Source organism: Culex quinquefasciatus, chromosome 3, assembly GCF_015732765.1.
Source record: "Culex quinquefasciatus strain JHB chromosome 3, VPISU_Cqui_1.0_pri_paternal, whole genome shotgun sequence".
In the NCBI taxonomy this organism is placed as follows: domain Eukaryota; kingdom Metazoa; phylum Arthropoda; class Insecta; order Diptera; family Culicidae; genus Culex; species Culex quinquefasciatus.
In genome coordinates this window covers 127,193,556-127,207,388 of record NC_051863.1, presented here as the reverse complement: position 1 = coordinate 127,207,388, position 13,833 = coordinate 127,193,556, and the positions used below count along the sequence as shown (strand labels likewise).

Genomic DNA, 13,833 nt, shown 5'->3' with positions numbered 1-13,833 from the left:
ATCATTATAAAATATTATTTCAACCTTTAATTATGATGCTTCAGTTAAGTACAATTAACTATAGTTTATTTATTAATAAATAAATTCTTATGGCTTCAGCATTTTTGATACTTCTAACATGAAAACAGCTATATTTATACTCATACAGTGGACTCTCTCGATGTCGATATTGAAGGGACCGTCTTCTTGAAGGGACTGAAAATTTTATTGACAGCTGGAGCAATATTGATATCGAGAAGATCGACAGCCAGAGAGTCCACTGTAATTGAAAAAAATATGCAATAAGGTTGATTACAACAAGCATTTATGTATGTTTAAGAGAAACTTTTGCTTGAATACACAGTTTTCTTTATTTTTCAAGGTTAAATTAACAGGGGACCACTTTTGGAAAAGTTAGGATTTTCGTTGTCCTATATTGGACCCCCCTTATTTTTGCTTGAAAATGAGCAGCTCTTCGCTTTATTTTAGTATAATTTCTTAAACTTACATTATTTCGATTTACTGAAGTTATTACCAATCAAGGAATGATTAGATAGTTGATTCAATCATAAATTAGAAATGCTGTTTTGTTGTGAAAATGCTAGTGGCCATGGCTGATTTCAGATGCCGAACTCAAAACACTTATTTTGGTGAAAAGGACAATTCAATGTCAGTCAACATTGTTTTAAATGATGCTGAACATGCCAAATAAAAGATTTGCAGACAAAAACACGCTTGACACTCCGATTTTATTAATTTTTATCAAAAACCCTTCAGAGGATCCACTATAGGAAAGGGGTCCACTAATGGATAACGTACCCTAATTAATGTTACCATATTCTCGAAAGAAAAAAAAAGGTTAAATTTTTTTCACAAAAATAAAAAAACTGTTGCTGGAATCACAGTTTTGTAATTCCGTTTTAAAAATACTTACTTTTCCTGCCATTCCTGACATTTTCAATGAAGAATTGGCTCATTTAAGGGCTAATAAGTTGGAAAGCACTTATATGAAAAAGTAATACTTTTCGGCACTGTTTTGGTTTTTGAGTTGAACAAATTCACGGACGCCAAACTTAGGCGAGAAAACAAACGTTTCACAGAAAAATCCTATTCAAAAGTGTTTTTTTATTTCAAAAAGTGTTGAATGCAACTCGCTGAAAAACTTGATTTTCAGCACTTGTTGTTTTTGTCTAACTCGGCAGATTAAAGAAAACACCCTTTATATGGAATTTTATTCAAACTTATATGTTTTTAGCCAATTCATCATTTAAATCAAAATGATATTGAAAAGTATTACATTTCAATACAATTGCTAAAAAGTCCAACTTTATAAAAACCCTTTTTTGAGCTAAAAACTAAAACTTTTCAGCCCTTGTATCGAAAAATATTATTTCTCGATTCTGTCATTTTTGGTGAACGGCAGTAGGGGACCATCCATAAATCATGTGGACACATTCCATAAAAATAATTGCTTTTTTTACATCAAATATTCCCAACCCCGTTGCTCAGGTATTCAGATGAAGCCCGCCTCAAGTCATTCAACAATTTCCAATAACTCAACGATTTTCCTCTAGAGCTGATGATGATGATGATGATGTGTAAACGATGTGCCGAGAGTCCAGAACTTCACAGGAAAAGAAGAAAAAAGAAGCCCCAATGCCTGTAGCCAGCAAACACAAAGATTCCGCACAAGATAAATCACTTTCGGACACCACCTATGTGGTTGTTGTTCCTGATGCTCCTGTTGGCTCCCCGGAGTGGAAGGGTCGGAAAACATGGCTGGTTTTCCTTTCGATGATGGGCATTTCATTTCGTATCTTCCGATCGACCTCTTCATTTCCACTTTTTCCCCAAACAGGGGCTGAAGGACGACCGGAAATTGGTGGAACGAGGCTATGGGAAGCACTGCTGACACTGTTACAAAATAAAGTTTTAAAATGTACCAATGCGCCAAGTAAAAACTATTAAAACTTGAAATTTTGATTTTGATTTCTACGCTTATTAGAAAAAAATTAAAGTATGAACTTGAAAACTGTATTTATTGCTATGATGTCTGACAAAACCAAAACGTACACATGTGCAGATTGTAATGAAGGGTGTGCTGAACAGACCAGGAAGCTACCGGCATTTTCCTTCTGAAATTTATTATGATGGTTTTCTCTGGAGCACCCATTAAATTTGAACGGATGTTCAATCGAGAAGGACTATACATCATCAGGTTGCAAAAAAAAATTTGATCACTTAAAACTAACCATTTACTAAACTTCAGAATTGCCGTAAAAATTGCCGAAGTGTCATTTTAAACTTCTCTCAGTGTTTCCAGAACGCAATAAGTTTAAAAGAAGGCAAAATATTATTCATCATATGAATTTTAATATAAGTAAACTTCAGGGTTGTCACATATTCTGTTTATTTTAATTATATATTTTGATGTTGTTTCCAAACTTTTCAAAATTAATAACGCGAATCAGTTCTCACCCATAACTGGATACAGAAAAGGTCGAATCCCAACGTAATAAATCACCGAAGCACCTGACCCAACTTTCCACAACAATATCCCAACCACCCCGGAACCGTTAGACTGCTAATTTGTCCCTGAAAAGAGCCGAGCTTTGTCCTCGCGAATCCCCGGAACCCCCGGCATCAACCCGAATGACAAATTTGTTTTTAAACGTGCAGTAGTCCCCATCAACGCGGTAGCAACTTCTCCTTCAACGTGACCTTTGAAGTTTCCTGTCAGTCGTTACAAGTTCCGCAGTTTGGCCCCAAAAGTTCCTCAAAGTGGGCTGGGGTGGCGAGGAGGCAAATTGCCATCACGTGAGAGAGCGCGAGCGGGATGGGAACTTTGCATGTCTAGCGTCGATTTTCCTCGCGTGCCAAAAGCTACTATCGCGAATGACGACGGGGGTGGTGCGAATCGGGGGGTTTCCCCTAGCCTACGCCCCATAATGTATAGTGAGGTATGTGTTTGAGTAATAGTTGTTGCAGTTAGTGGCTACGCCACTTTGTAGGGGTGTCCAAAAGGCAAATCTCGTAAAAATATCTGATTTCTTTTTTTTTTGTCAATAGATATTTTGAATATTTAATTCCAAACTTATGTTTGAAATATCGCCTTGCCGCTATAAAAAAACTTACATCCACAATTTTTGAAGCACCCCTTCCCACGTGTTCGTGTGCTACGGCTAACCAATCTTTTCAATCTCGACATTGCCGTAGCTGCGTGGGTGGTGCCCCCCCCTCGATACTGAGACAGGATTCCTGTCTGCTGGCCGGGCGCTTTCCATTCCTCACCCCTCGCTGGAATCTACCGGAATTTCTTGGCCCCGTAAGGCCCCCACGCAATCTACGGGATTAATTTGATTTTCATAATTTTTGGTTATTTAATGTTGCGCTCCCCTTTTTTTTGCCTTCGTCTTTCTGTCGTTTTATGTATTTAAATTTAGAGCTGTTTTTAAACACTGTTTATTTTTGTTTATTAAATAATTCACCTGAAATTAAAAATTTAGGAGTATTTCATGTTTTAATCACATCAGATCTTGTTGTTTGTTTTGATGGGGTCAAATTGGGTTATGACTAATCAAATAACTATCTTCCTTTTTTATAAATATTCTGTGTATTATTTTACTGAAAACTGTGCTATTATTGAAAATAAATTATGAATACGTATTACTAAAAATTTTGATACAGATCCAAAAAATCAAATCAAATTATTCGCTCTACAGCATTGCTTTGCGTTCTCGATCGCGAGATTCCTACTCGAAACTAGGTGTCCGAAGGCTTGATTGTTGAGGCAATTGCAAACCTCTTTTTACACCTAAGCTTCTATCTCCCCGGGATTCGAACTGACGATGTTTGGATTGTGAGTCCAACTGCCTACCAGCGACTCCACCGAGGCAGGACCTAACCCTTTAGGTTAGACCGGGCCAACATTTACTTCCCCGTCCGAAGGAAGGCGTGATCAGACAAATCTCGTCTCGAAAAATGCCACCGGAACCGTCCGGGATCGAACCCAAGCCGACTGGGTGAGAGGCAACCACGACACCACGGTTACCGGCTTCCCCATGTTCTATTAGGGAAAAAAAATTCCCGTGTATTTTGCCTAATCATAATGAGTATTCAAAATTTTGAGAGCAACTTGTTGTTTATGAAGCTCACATTTATTTTTAACAAAAAGAGTGAAACTAAAATAAAAGTAGGAATCCAGTTGCACGTAAAACGAATGTAGCACTTTTCCATGAAATCGTATGCAACATTACACCCAGAAATGTGTAGCCCATCAGAATGGGAACTTGACCAAAATGTCATGCTCATATCGGCATTAATTCTTTCTACTCTTCTACGGTCTGATAGCCGAGTGGGCTAAGGCGCCAGTCCTCGCTGTGAGTGCTGGGTTCAAATCACGTCGGTTGCAGCCTTTATTTTGTTTGTTGAAAAACTGTACTGTGCGGTGTGCATGCATTTGCATGCGATTTGCATGAGGTGTGCATGCATTTGCATGCGATTTTACTATCGTTTTCTTTTGAGCAGTTCTCTAGGATTTCGGTCATTCAATTTTTTTGTATTTTTTAATCCGACTGAAACTTTTTTGGTGCCTTCGGTATGCGTAAAGAAGCCATTTTGCATCATTAGTTTGTCCATAAAATTTTCCATACAAATTTGGCAGCTGTCCATACAAAAATGATGTATGAAAATTCGAAAATCTATATCTTTTGAAGGAATTTTTTGATCGATTTAAACCAAGACTAACATTTTAAAAGGGCGTAATATTGAATGTTTGGCCCTTTTGAAATGTTAGTCTTGATTTGAAAATTTTGAAAATATTGTTTTCGAAAAGATCGGAAAATTTCACAAATGTTTCATACTTGCTGAGATATCGACAATAAAAATGGTGGGTTGTTTTGGTGAGACTTAGAAAACATCTATTTTCCTGTTTTGCATTGCAATATCTCAGCAACTAAAGGTCGTATCAACAGAGTCCGAAAAAGCAAAATATAGAGAATTTTCTCAGCTTTTCAAAAATATTTTTTCCAAAAGTGTGCAAACATGTGCACTATTTAAAAAAATGAAAAACTGCGACAATTTTCAAAAAAGTTGCCTAAAAATGGATTTATCTTGAAAACGGTGCACTTTATCAAAATTTCACTAGTGTACTTTTTGATTGCAAATTTGATTTTACATCGAAAAATGAAGTTGAAAAAATTTTGCGACCAATATTTCGATTGTTTGAAAAAATCAGTATTGATTAAAAAAATCATAACCCGGTCAAAAATTTTTTGCACAACCTGGAAATTTCTGAAAAGTTGGCATTTTATGTCCTCTAAAACATATCAAAAAATAAAAAAATTAAAAATAGTGTTTTTTTGCAAATCAAGTTTTAGTGATAAAAAGTTAAATAAAAAAATCACCATTTTTTTAACAGTGTATCATTTTTTTCAGTGTAGTCTGTATCCATACCTACAACTTTGCCGAAGACACCAAATCGATCAAAAAATTCCTTCAAAAGATACAGATTTTTGAATTTTCATACATCATTTTTGTATGGACAGCTGCCAAATTTGTAAGGAAAATTATATGGACAAACTAATGATGCAAAATGGCTTCTTTAGGCATACCGAAGGCACCAAAAAAGTTTCAGTCGGATTAAAAAATACATAAACTAAAATTGAAGAAAAAAGACCGATTTCGTAGAGAACTGCTCTTTTGCTGAGTAGAGTCAGAAAATATTACAACAGCAAATAAAAAAAACCCGATTTAATATCACCAGAGGTGAAATAGAGCCTTTCTTACAAAATGATTAAACTCCGAGATATATTTTGGTGCAATTATTTTTTCAAAAACATAATGATACCATCCAGTGAGAATTTTACCTAAAGCTTCGAATCTTTTAAGGGTTAACCTCAAATGCAATTTTTTTTTTAATTTCAGAAGTACATTATTTGTCGCAAGACATTTAAATTTAATTAAGAAAAACATATTGGAATGACATTATTAGAAAAAAATAAAGGGTACTCAGTCTATAATGTTAGTCTATGATTAACTTAAAAAAATATGTATCGCAATTGCACTTTGTCGATCAATTATGAGAAGCCAGAAAGAACACTTTCACGCGCAGCGTAAAACGCGCAAGCGTAAAAGCGCTGGCGTTGAAGCTTCGACTTGACGACTTGTCGAGCTTTCGAGCGAGAACGAGCCAGGACTTCGAATTTGATGTTCAGTATATGATTTTGTATAAATCCAAAAATTTAATAGGAAAAAATAGGGTAAAAATAAGACGAAAAACACTAATTTGGCTATATCTCTGGAAATACATTTTGGAAAAGCTTCAAATTTTGGGCCCAAACAGTTTATGGCGCCTGTTTTCGAATGGCTTTTTGTTTGAAACTGAATTCTTTAAATTTGATAGTGTTATCTGTAAAATAGTCTAAAAAATACCTCTAAAAATGGCTTTGACCACATTTACTGGTCGAAAATTGTGAATCGAAAAATAAAATGTTCGTCTCCGACCCCACGGCTACAGATCTGGCTTTTAAAAATTGTGGGTTTCACGAGCGGTTTTTCAGTGATGGAAGACACAAATTTTTGAGAGCGGATACAGACATCGGCCATGTATTTCAGAAAAAAAGCTCTCAAAAATCAGACTTTGAGTTCCGGGTTTCGGGCGAAAATTCAATCGAAAGAGCGCATCTAAACCTTCAATTTAGTAATAGGATTTTTTCCTGGGACGAATCTTCGCCGTGCACGATTTTTTTTAGATTTCTGAAAAAAGCGTTTTTCCAAAAGCAAACCATAAACCTTTCTTTTGTAAGAAAGGCAAAAAGATGCTGTAAATTATTCGAATTGTTTCATTTTATCTTCATTTATTTATTGAAAAGTTATTGTTTATTCGTCAAGCTTATGTAGACTACTTACATACTAGATATTATTTCTATTGTACAGATTTTTTCGTAGTTCTGGTTTAGACATGTCGAAATGTATGTACTGTGAATTTTCATTATAAAAGCGCATCATTTGATTTAATGGCGAATTTTTTAAATAATTTGTCCTGTATGCAGTTATTCTAAAAAGTGGTGAATGTCTAAGAGTACGGCTTGGTTCATGAATACTATTGCGTATTTCTGAAAATAATGCTGCTGACTGTATGCGTATTCATCTCACACAAAGCTTAATTTTTTTAAGGTGGTTTTCCAATTGGTGAATATAACCTTTTCGATGTAAGTTACACATAATAAGATGTATATTAACGTATTTTAAAGGTTGAAGTTTTTTTTTGTTCTTATGATTTTTCTGACCGATTTCTAAGGAAGGCGACATAAACTTTAAAAAATATAATAGGCTAGCCTAGGCTTAGTTATATAAAACTAAATGGAACGATGGGCGTCAGAGGGTTGACAAGTAGATAGGAAAACTGTTTCATTTTATTACAGTAAAAAAATTGCAAATCATCAATGAATTTTTAAAAATATATTTGTTCTTGGGTTTTACTTCTGTTTTAGATCTGTGGTAAAAAAAATGAGATGCCCAATGGTGCCCTATTTTGTTGAAATTGCAAAAGTTAACATTGTACTTTGTTTTCTTAATAGATTTAAATCGATTTAACAATTTTTTTCTTCAAAAATTATAATTATTGAGCAGAATGATTTTTTTTCAATCCTGATTTTGTGGGGGAAATTTAAAGGGGAAGGAGGTAGGGGTGTTCATCAGAATAAGAATTAAAATTTGTAGTTGCTGGTGCTATATGTTTTAAAAAAAGTATTGTTAAAAATGACAATTATCAATTACAAATAATATCCGAAGCCACGTGTTTCCTGCTTTTCACATCGTTTTAATGTTCATCACGTGGTAAAATTTCTGGTATACCTTTGGGGCTGCTGATGCGATTTCATTTTTTCGTGTCGATGAATAAAATATTTTATTTGTTGCTTGTTTTGTTTCGGTCAGAAAAAAAACAGAACGCTGGGTTGTCACATGGCAGATTTCCCCCATCCCCCACTATTTTGGTTTCGTCCCACAATTTTCCCCGCCTCGGTTTAAAGTGACATTTTGGTGTTTGGTTTTTCCCCTCGAGCGCCACCGGAAAACATAAGGGCGGGGTGACATTGAAAATTATTTATTACGTGTCAGTCGGGTTACAATATCCGTGCGGAGGATTATTTATGAAGTTTTTGGTTTTGGCGCGCGCGTGCTTGCTAGGAAATGCAAACAAAACCACCCCTTTTCGGAAGACAACTGACACACAGCTTGAGGTGGAAGATTCGAGAAGTTTTGGGTAAACAACAAATGATTTTTTATTTTGCAAATAGCATAGAAACAAATATACAAAACTTAATAATCTTTATACATTTTAGGACTTTCTTGTTCCGATATGTTTAAGGTTTTTATTTCCAATAATAAAGAGCCAATTTTCCTTTAAGACTTTAAAACTTTTTCAATAAGACGCCTTCCCAGATATTTTCTCCCAAGTTCAGCGAATCTGCATTCGAATGTTTGCACAACTTCCAGCTTGATTGAATTCAGTCCAGCGCAAAAGTTTATTCGCGTCGCCACCGGAACTTCCTCGCACACCTTTCTTTCCTCAGCTCGACCTTTCAAAGTTCAACTCACTAGAAAGCAAAAGTTTTGAGCGATACTCTCTGCGAACCATAAAAACAAAGTTCGACACACTATTTTTCATCGAACAGCATTAATCACAACTTTGCTCGTTATGAAGCGAGTCTCGGGAGTGGCCCGGCTTCATGCAGTTTCTAGGAATTTCCGGCCAAGCCAGGCTGCTCGTTGGCCGGAAAAGCCAAAACGTGACCAAGTCCGCCCACCCACTGATGGCGGTTTGTGGAACGAGGAAGAATGTTATGCCAGCATCCGCACCAGGGCAATGGAAAGTATATTGAACAAGTTTTTTTTCTTCAGATTTTTAATAAAGTAACTAGAAGATGCTCAAAGAGGCGTTATTTAGAATATCTTTAAAAGAAAAAGCCATAAAAATTATTATTTGAAAACATCTGGCACCACCCTAATCACCCCGCCTTCAAAAACCCACACAACGATTTTCGCAAACGGGGAATCGTTAAGCATAGATGAACTTTTTTCTATTCTACTTCTAATTGTACCAGAGCCAAAGAAACAATTCGTCGGAAGTACGCATTTGTCGTGGTACACGGAGGCGGAAATAATTTCGTGTTGAAATGGATGCTCGATGTTGAGTTGATTGTTTCTGCATTTGATATTCTACGAAATAATGTCGATTTATGGAGCTTAATTTTAAAGAATCATATTTGAAAATGCGTCTTTATTTGGACAACATCACCGAATCTGCTGATATGTTTCACGTTTAGAGCAAAAGAAACATGGTTTTGATAAATTTCCTTGTATTTTATTTAAGAGGGTTATTTCATCCTACATTTTTCGTTAGGTTTTTTTAAAGCGTATTTCAGCTATCCTATCCTTACAATAATTTCGAACGAAAAAACTAAATGTTGTACACTCAACCCCCGGTGGTTGGTCACTTTTTCGTTTGACACTTTTTTAGTTTGTACCCCGTTGGTTGGTCAAAGTCAAACTAAAAAGTGACGAACTGTCACTTTTTACACGGCGCTCACGCGTACTTTCAAAACAAACGTTTAATAGTATGTGTGAACTCCGTGTAAAAGGGGTGTCAAACTAAAAAGTGACCCCGTTCGTTTGACAACAGTTGGTGTCAAACCATCGGGGTTTGAGTGTGTCACTTTCACATTGACTTCAAACTTAACAATACAAAAATCATGGAAATTTTATGCATTTTTGTGTGTTTTTTTCTTCGAAAAAAACATTTTTAATACGTTGCAAAACTTCAAGATACAGCAATACCTAAAATTACGAGATACAATAATATTTAAACAACTTACACCCTTTTCGAGTGCCTAAACACAAACATGTTGTCGTTGATCATGGCCGTTCATGGTCACCCGCGACAGACACGGACGACGAAACAAAGAGAAACGCAAAAACTAACTTTTTTCAAAACTTTTTTCTCGTAAAATCGAGATAACTTGTGATGGTTACAAGCCAACCCCCATTTCATTTTTTTGTAATTGTCTGCTCTACAACTCCCCTGACTGAAAAGTCCGTCGGACGTCCGTCGTTTGTCGTCCGTGCAATCGTACGACGTCGCACGCCAAAGTCGCGCGACTTTCGCACGAATGTCAGACTTTTTTGCACCAAAATGTCGTATTTGTCGTACGATCGATAATCGAAATTGTTCGACATTGTCGTACGACATTCGACCGACGTCGCACGGTTTTGTTATTAAGGATGTCGTGCCTTTGTCGTGTGCTGTCATTTCGGTATTTTGAGGTTATTTTCAAAATAAAATTCACTGTGTTTATGTTTTTGATTATGTTTATTCATTTGTATTAGTTTGCACTGGCCTGGCACTTTGTTTTTGAAATATTTACTATCACTGCAGCCATAATTTTCTTAATTTCGCTTAATGACGGGATTGGCCGTTGCACAAGAAGGAAATACAAACCGACTCCTTTTGGTCCGACGATGACCAACCACTTTTGGAAAGGTTCTGCTTGTCTACCCTTCCAATGTTCGAGTGTTGCCCCGTGGGAAGTTTGTCCACCTCGATCGCCTTCACCCGGAGGATGTTCTCGGCCGGAAGTATCTCCAGGAAGAAGACTGAGTTTTGATAATGGCGCTTTTGAGATTCCGCTAGAAGTCCAACACCACCAACGCATTATCATTGTCCTTTTCCTCTTGCACTCTGGAAACTGTTTGTACAGAACTGGAACGAATAAAATAATTTAAAAAAATTCAGGATTCAAGAATTTAAAAATTTTAAGACATGACGTGTTTTATAAATATTTTGCATTTCAAAATTTTGAGAAAGAAAGATTCATGTTTTGAAATTTAAAAAGCTGACTTTCATCAGAATTGTTGGGTTTTTAAAAAAATGAAACATTTTATGTTTGATTTTATTGTGGGTAGCAGTGAGGTTCTGATGTATCCAATGACAAAAATATAATATTTTCGAAATGCCGTTGCAAATATTTTTCAAAGTTAATATCAAAGTTATAAATAATATTTATAAAAAAAACCTAAAATATTTGAAATCACAAAATTGTAAAACAAAAATATAGATAAATTTGAAAACTTATTATCTAGTTTATTATTGTATTTTTTAGAATTACAAACCTTAAGATATTAGGAATCAGAAATTTTAAAAATAACTATTAAAATATTAATACGAAGAACTTTAAAAGTATTAAGACTTTCAAGAATTTTTAAACTTCTAAATTATTTGGAATATAAAAACTTGAAGAATTAAAATACAATTTTTCAGAATATCAGAATGTAGGATTTTCGAACACTAGATTTTAAGAGTTCTGTAAAGCCGAAAATTTGACAATTTTAGAATCTGTGAATGTAGGAATTTAAGAATTGTATTATGTTAGTAGTTTATGTTTATGTTAGTAATTTAGAGTTTTAGCATTTTTTTAATGCCAGAATATATGTTATCTTGAGAATTTTATTAGAACTAGGATCTTTAATTTTTTTCAAATTCTTAAGATTATTAATAACCTTGAATTTTCTCATTTCAAGATTTAATGGTTTTTTAAACTATGCAATTTGAAGAATTTGAAAAGAAGCAAGGAATTGTGGAAATTTAAAAATTTAAGAATGTTGGAATTTTTTAACTTAACATTTTTATATTTTTTTTAATTAAAAATAAAAATTTATGGAATTTTAGATTGATAGTACAGTCGACTCTCTGGTTGTCAATATCCAAGGGACCGTCGAGGAAGAGAATCATCAGTTTATAGAACGATGCAAAATGAAGACTCGATTGAAAATATTTTTTTCTTGATACCCAGCTATGGGAGAGAATCATGGCAACGTCCATCAAACAAAAACAAACTAATGTCAAACACCCTTCAAAGCTTCGTTTCGCCAAGAAAAATGTCTATGCAAGCCATGAGAAAGTGAAATTATTGACAACCGGAAGAGATTTTTAAAGCAAACAGAATACAAGGGACCGTCGAGGAAGAGATCCTTCAAGCAAGGGAAAATATCGAGGAATGAAGATAATTGAAGTATGCAGATTGAAGGGACTGAAGAATTCATCGATAGATGGAGAATTATTGATATCGAGAAGATCGACAGCCAGAGAGTCGACTGTATTAGGAATTTTAGAATCCTCGATTTTTTTTAATTTAGGATTTCAGAAGGTAAGAATTTTGGAATTTTAAGAATTTTTAGTTTTTTATTTCAGAACGAAAGAGTTATATTTTTTTTTATTTTTGGATTTTAAAATTTTAAATATATCATTTAACCTCCAAATTTTAAAGAAACTTAATCTTTTTAGAATTTTTGAAATTAGGATTTCAGAAGTTAAGAATTTTGAAATTTTAAGAATTATTAAATGAAAAAATCTTAAATTCAAAATTGTGCAATTTCAAATTTGAATATTTTTCTTCGTCGAATTATTGGTTTTATGTTTATGTTTAGTTTTGCGTCATACAAACGCACTCCCAACACACCTAATCCAAAACACTACTCACCGGTTCCATTAACAAATTCTGGCTGTTTAGAAACGTCGCGGGAGTTTATTATTCCGTCCTCCTCCATCTTTTTATTCACGCGGAACAGTGATTGACTCCCGAGCTTGAATGTTCCGTCTCCCTCCTTCTGTTTCCGACACATTCAACACTCGGACACTCCTTCTCCTTTGGAAATGCAACTTCCGCGGAAAGCAAAAAACCAATCCGCTTTCTCAATCGCAGACCGATTCCTTCCGATACCGTCCTCCGGCATAGTCCATGGACATGGCCCACCGAATTAACGATATGTCCCGTCTTCGTCCTTCACCGCCACGAAAACCGAAATCTGGAAATCCAGAACATAAGACTATGATTTGGCCGTTCGCCACTCCAGTCGAAACTTTCCGGAAAAGTAACACAACTTACCAAAATCCTCCAGTAGCCCAACAGCAACGACAACTGGTTCAATTCGGTTGAAATCAAGTCCAAACAAGATCAACTGAAGAAAACTGTCAAACTGTTTGCGTCGACGAAAATCGTGACGTCGAAATTAAGGAAAATCGATGGAAAAAACAATGTCGCGCATGTCGAGTATTTGTCGTGCGTTTGTCGTCTTTTCGACCAATCGATATCGAAACAGTAAAATCAAAACCGTGCGACAACTCGTACGACGTGCGACATTTTTCAAACAGGGTGGTATACAGCATTGTTACACTCTTAAAAATAACCCTGCACAGTTAGAAATTACACGAAATTTTAAAATGAAAAATTTTCTTCTTAATGAAAAAATGACCCTTCTGGGTTAATGTAGATTCGAAAAGTACATGCAGATGAAATTGCTAGAGCGCTACTTGAAGACACCTCCACAAATATTCCTTGGCAAACTGCTTTTATTTCTATCGCACTATTTGATTTTTCTATCGAGTAGAATACAACCCTTAGAACGAGCTAGCCCACATCACACTAACACAACTGCAAGAGCAAAGCCGACGCGATGAACTGTCAAACCCTTGACCAAGCGGCGTAGAAAACAAAAATCACAAAAAAACTGTCCAAATTCCCAAAACTGCAGGAAATCTTCACTTTCCACATGCAAATCGACACATTGTAGAATCTTGTCACTACTTTTCAAGCGATTTACTGTTAAAAACAACCGACTAAACAATTCAAATTTTCAAATTCGCCAGCCTCTGGTCTCAATGGCAGGGCTGCCAACCTCTCATTTTTGATCATGACAGCTTAAATTGGTTGAAAAGTCGTGAAACTATCGTAATCGAAATATTGTAATCGAAATAGTTTTCAATCGATTTTAACTGTTTGCTTTTCCTGCTTTTGT

General features: G+C 35.3%; 1 protein-coding gene and 1 long non-coding RNA gene across 15 annotated transcripts in view; both read right to left on the bottom strand.

The window, feature by feature from the left end:
• Window positions 1-13,833, bottom strand: part of LOC6049317 (calcium-binding protein E63-1) — a 199,168-nt gene that overhangs the window by 66,579 nt on the left and 118,756 nt on the right. The gene's annotated exons all lie outside the window — the stretch shown is intronic.
• LOC6054616 lies at window positions 10,339-13,186 on the bottom strand. The gene is made up of 3 exons (XR_005278618.1): window positions 12,924-13,186; window positions 12,519-12,843; window positions 10,339-10,741 (listed from the first exon to the last, which is right to left on the bottom strand). It is a non-coding gene; the product is annotated as an uncharacterized LOC6054616 (long non-coding RNA).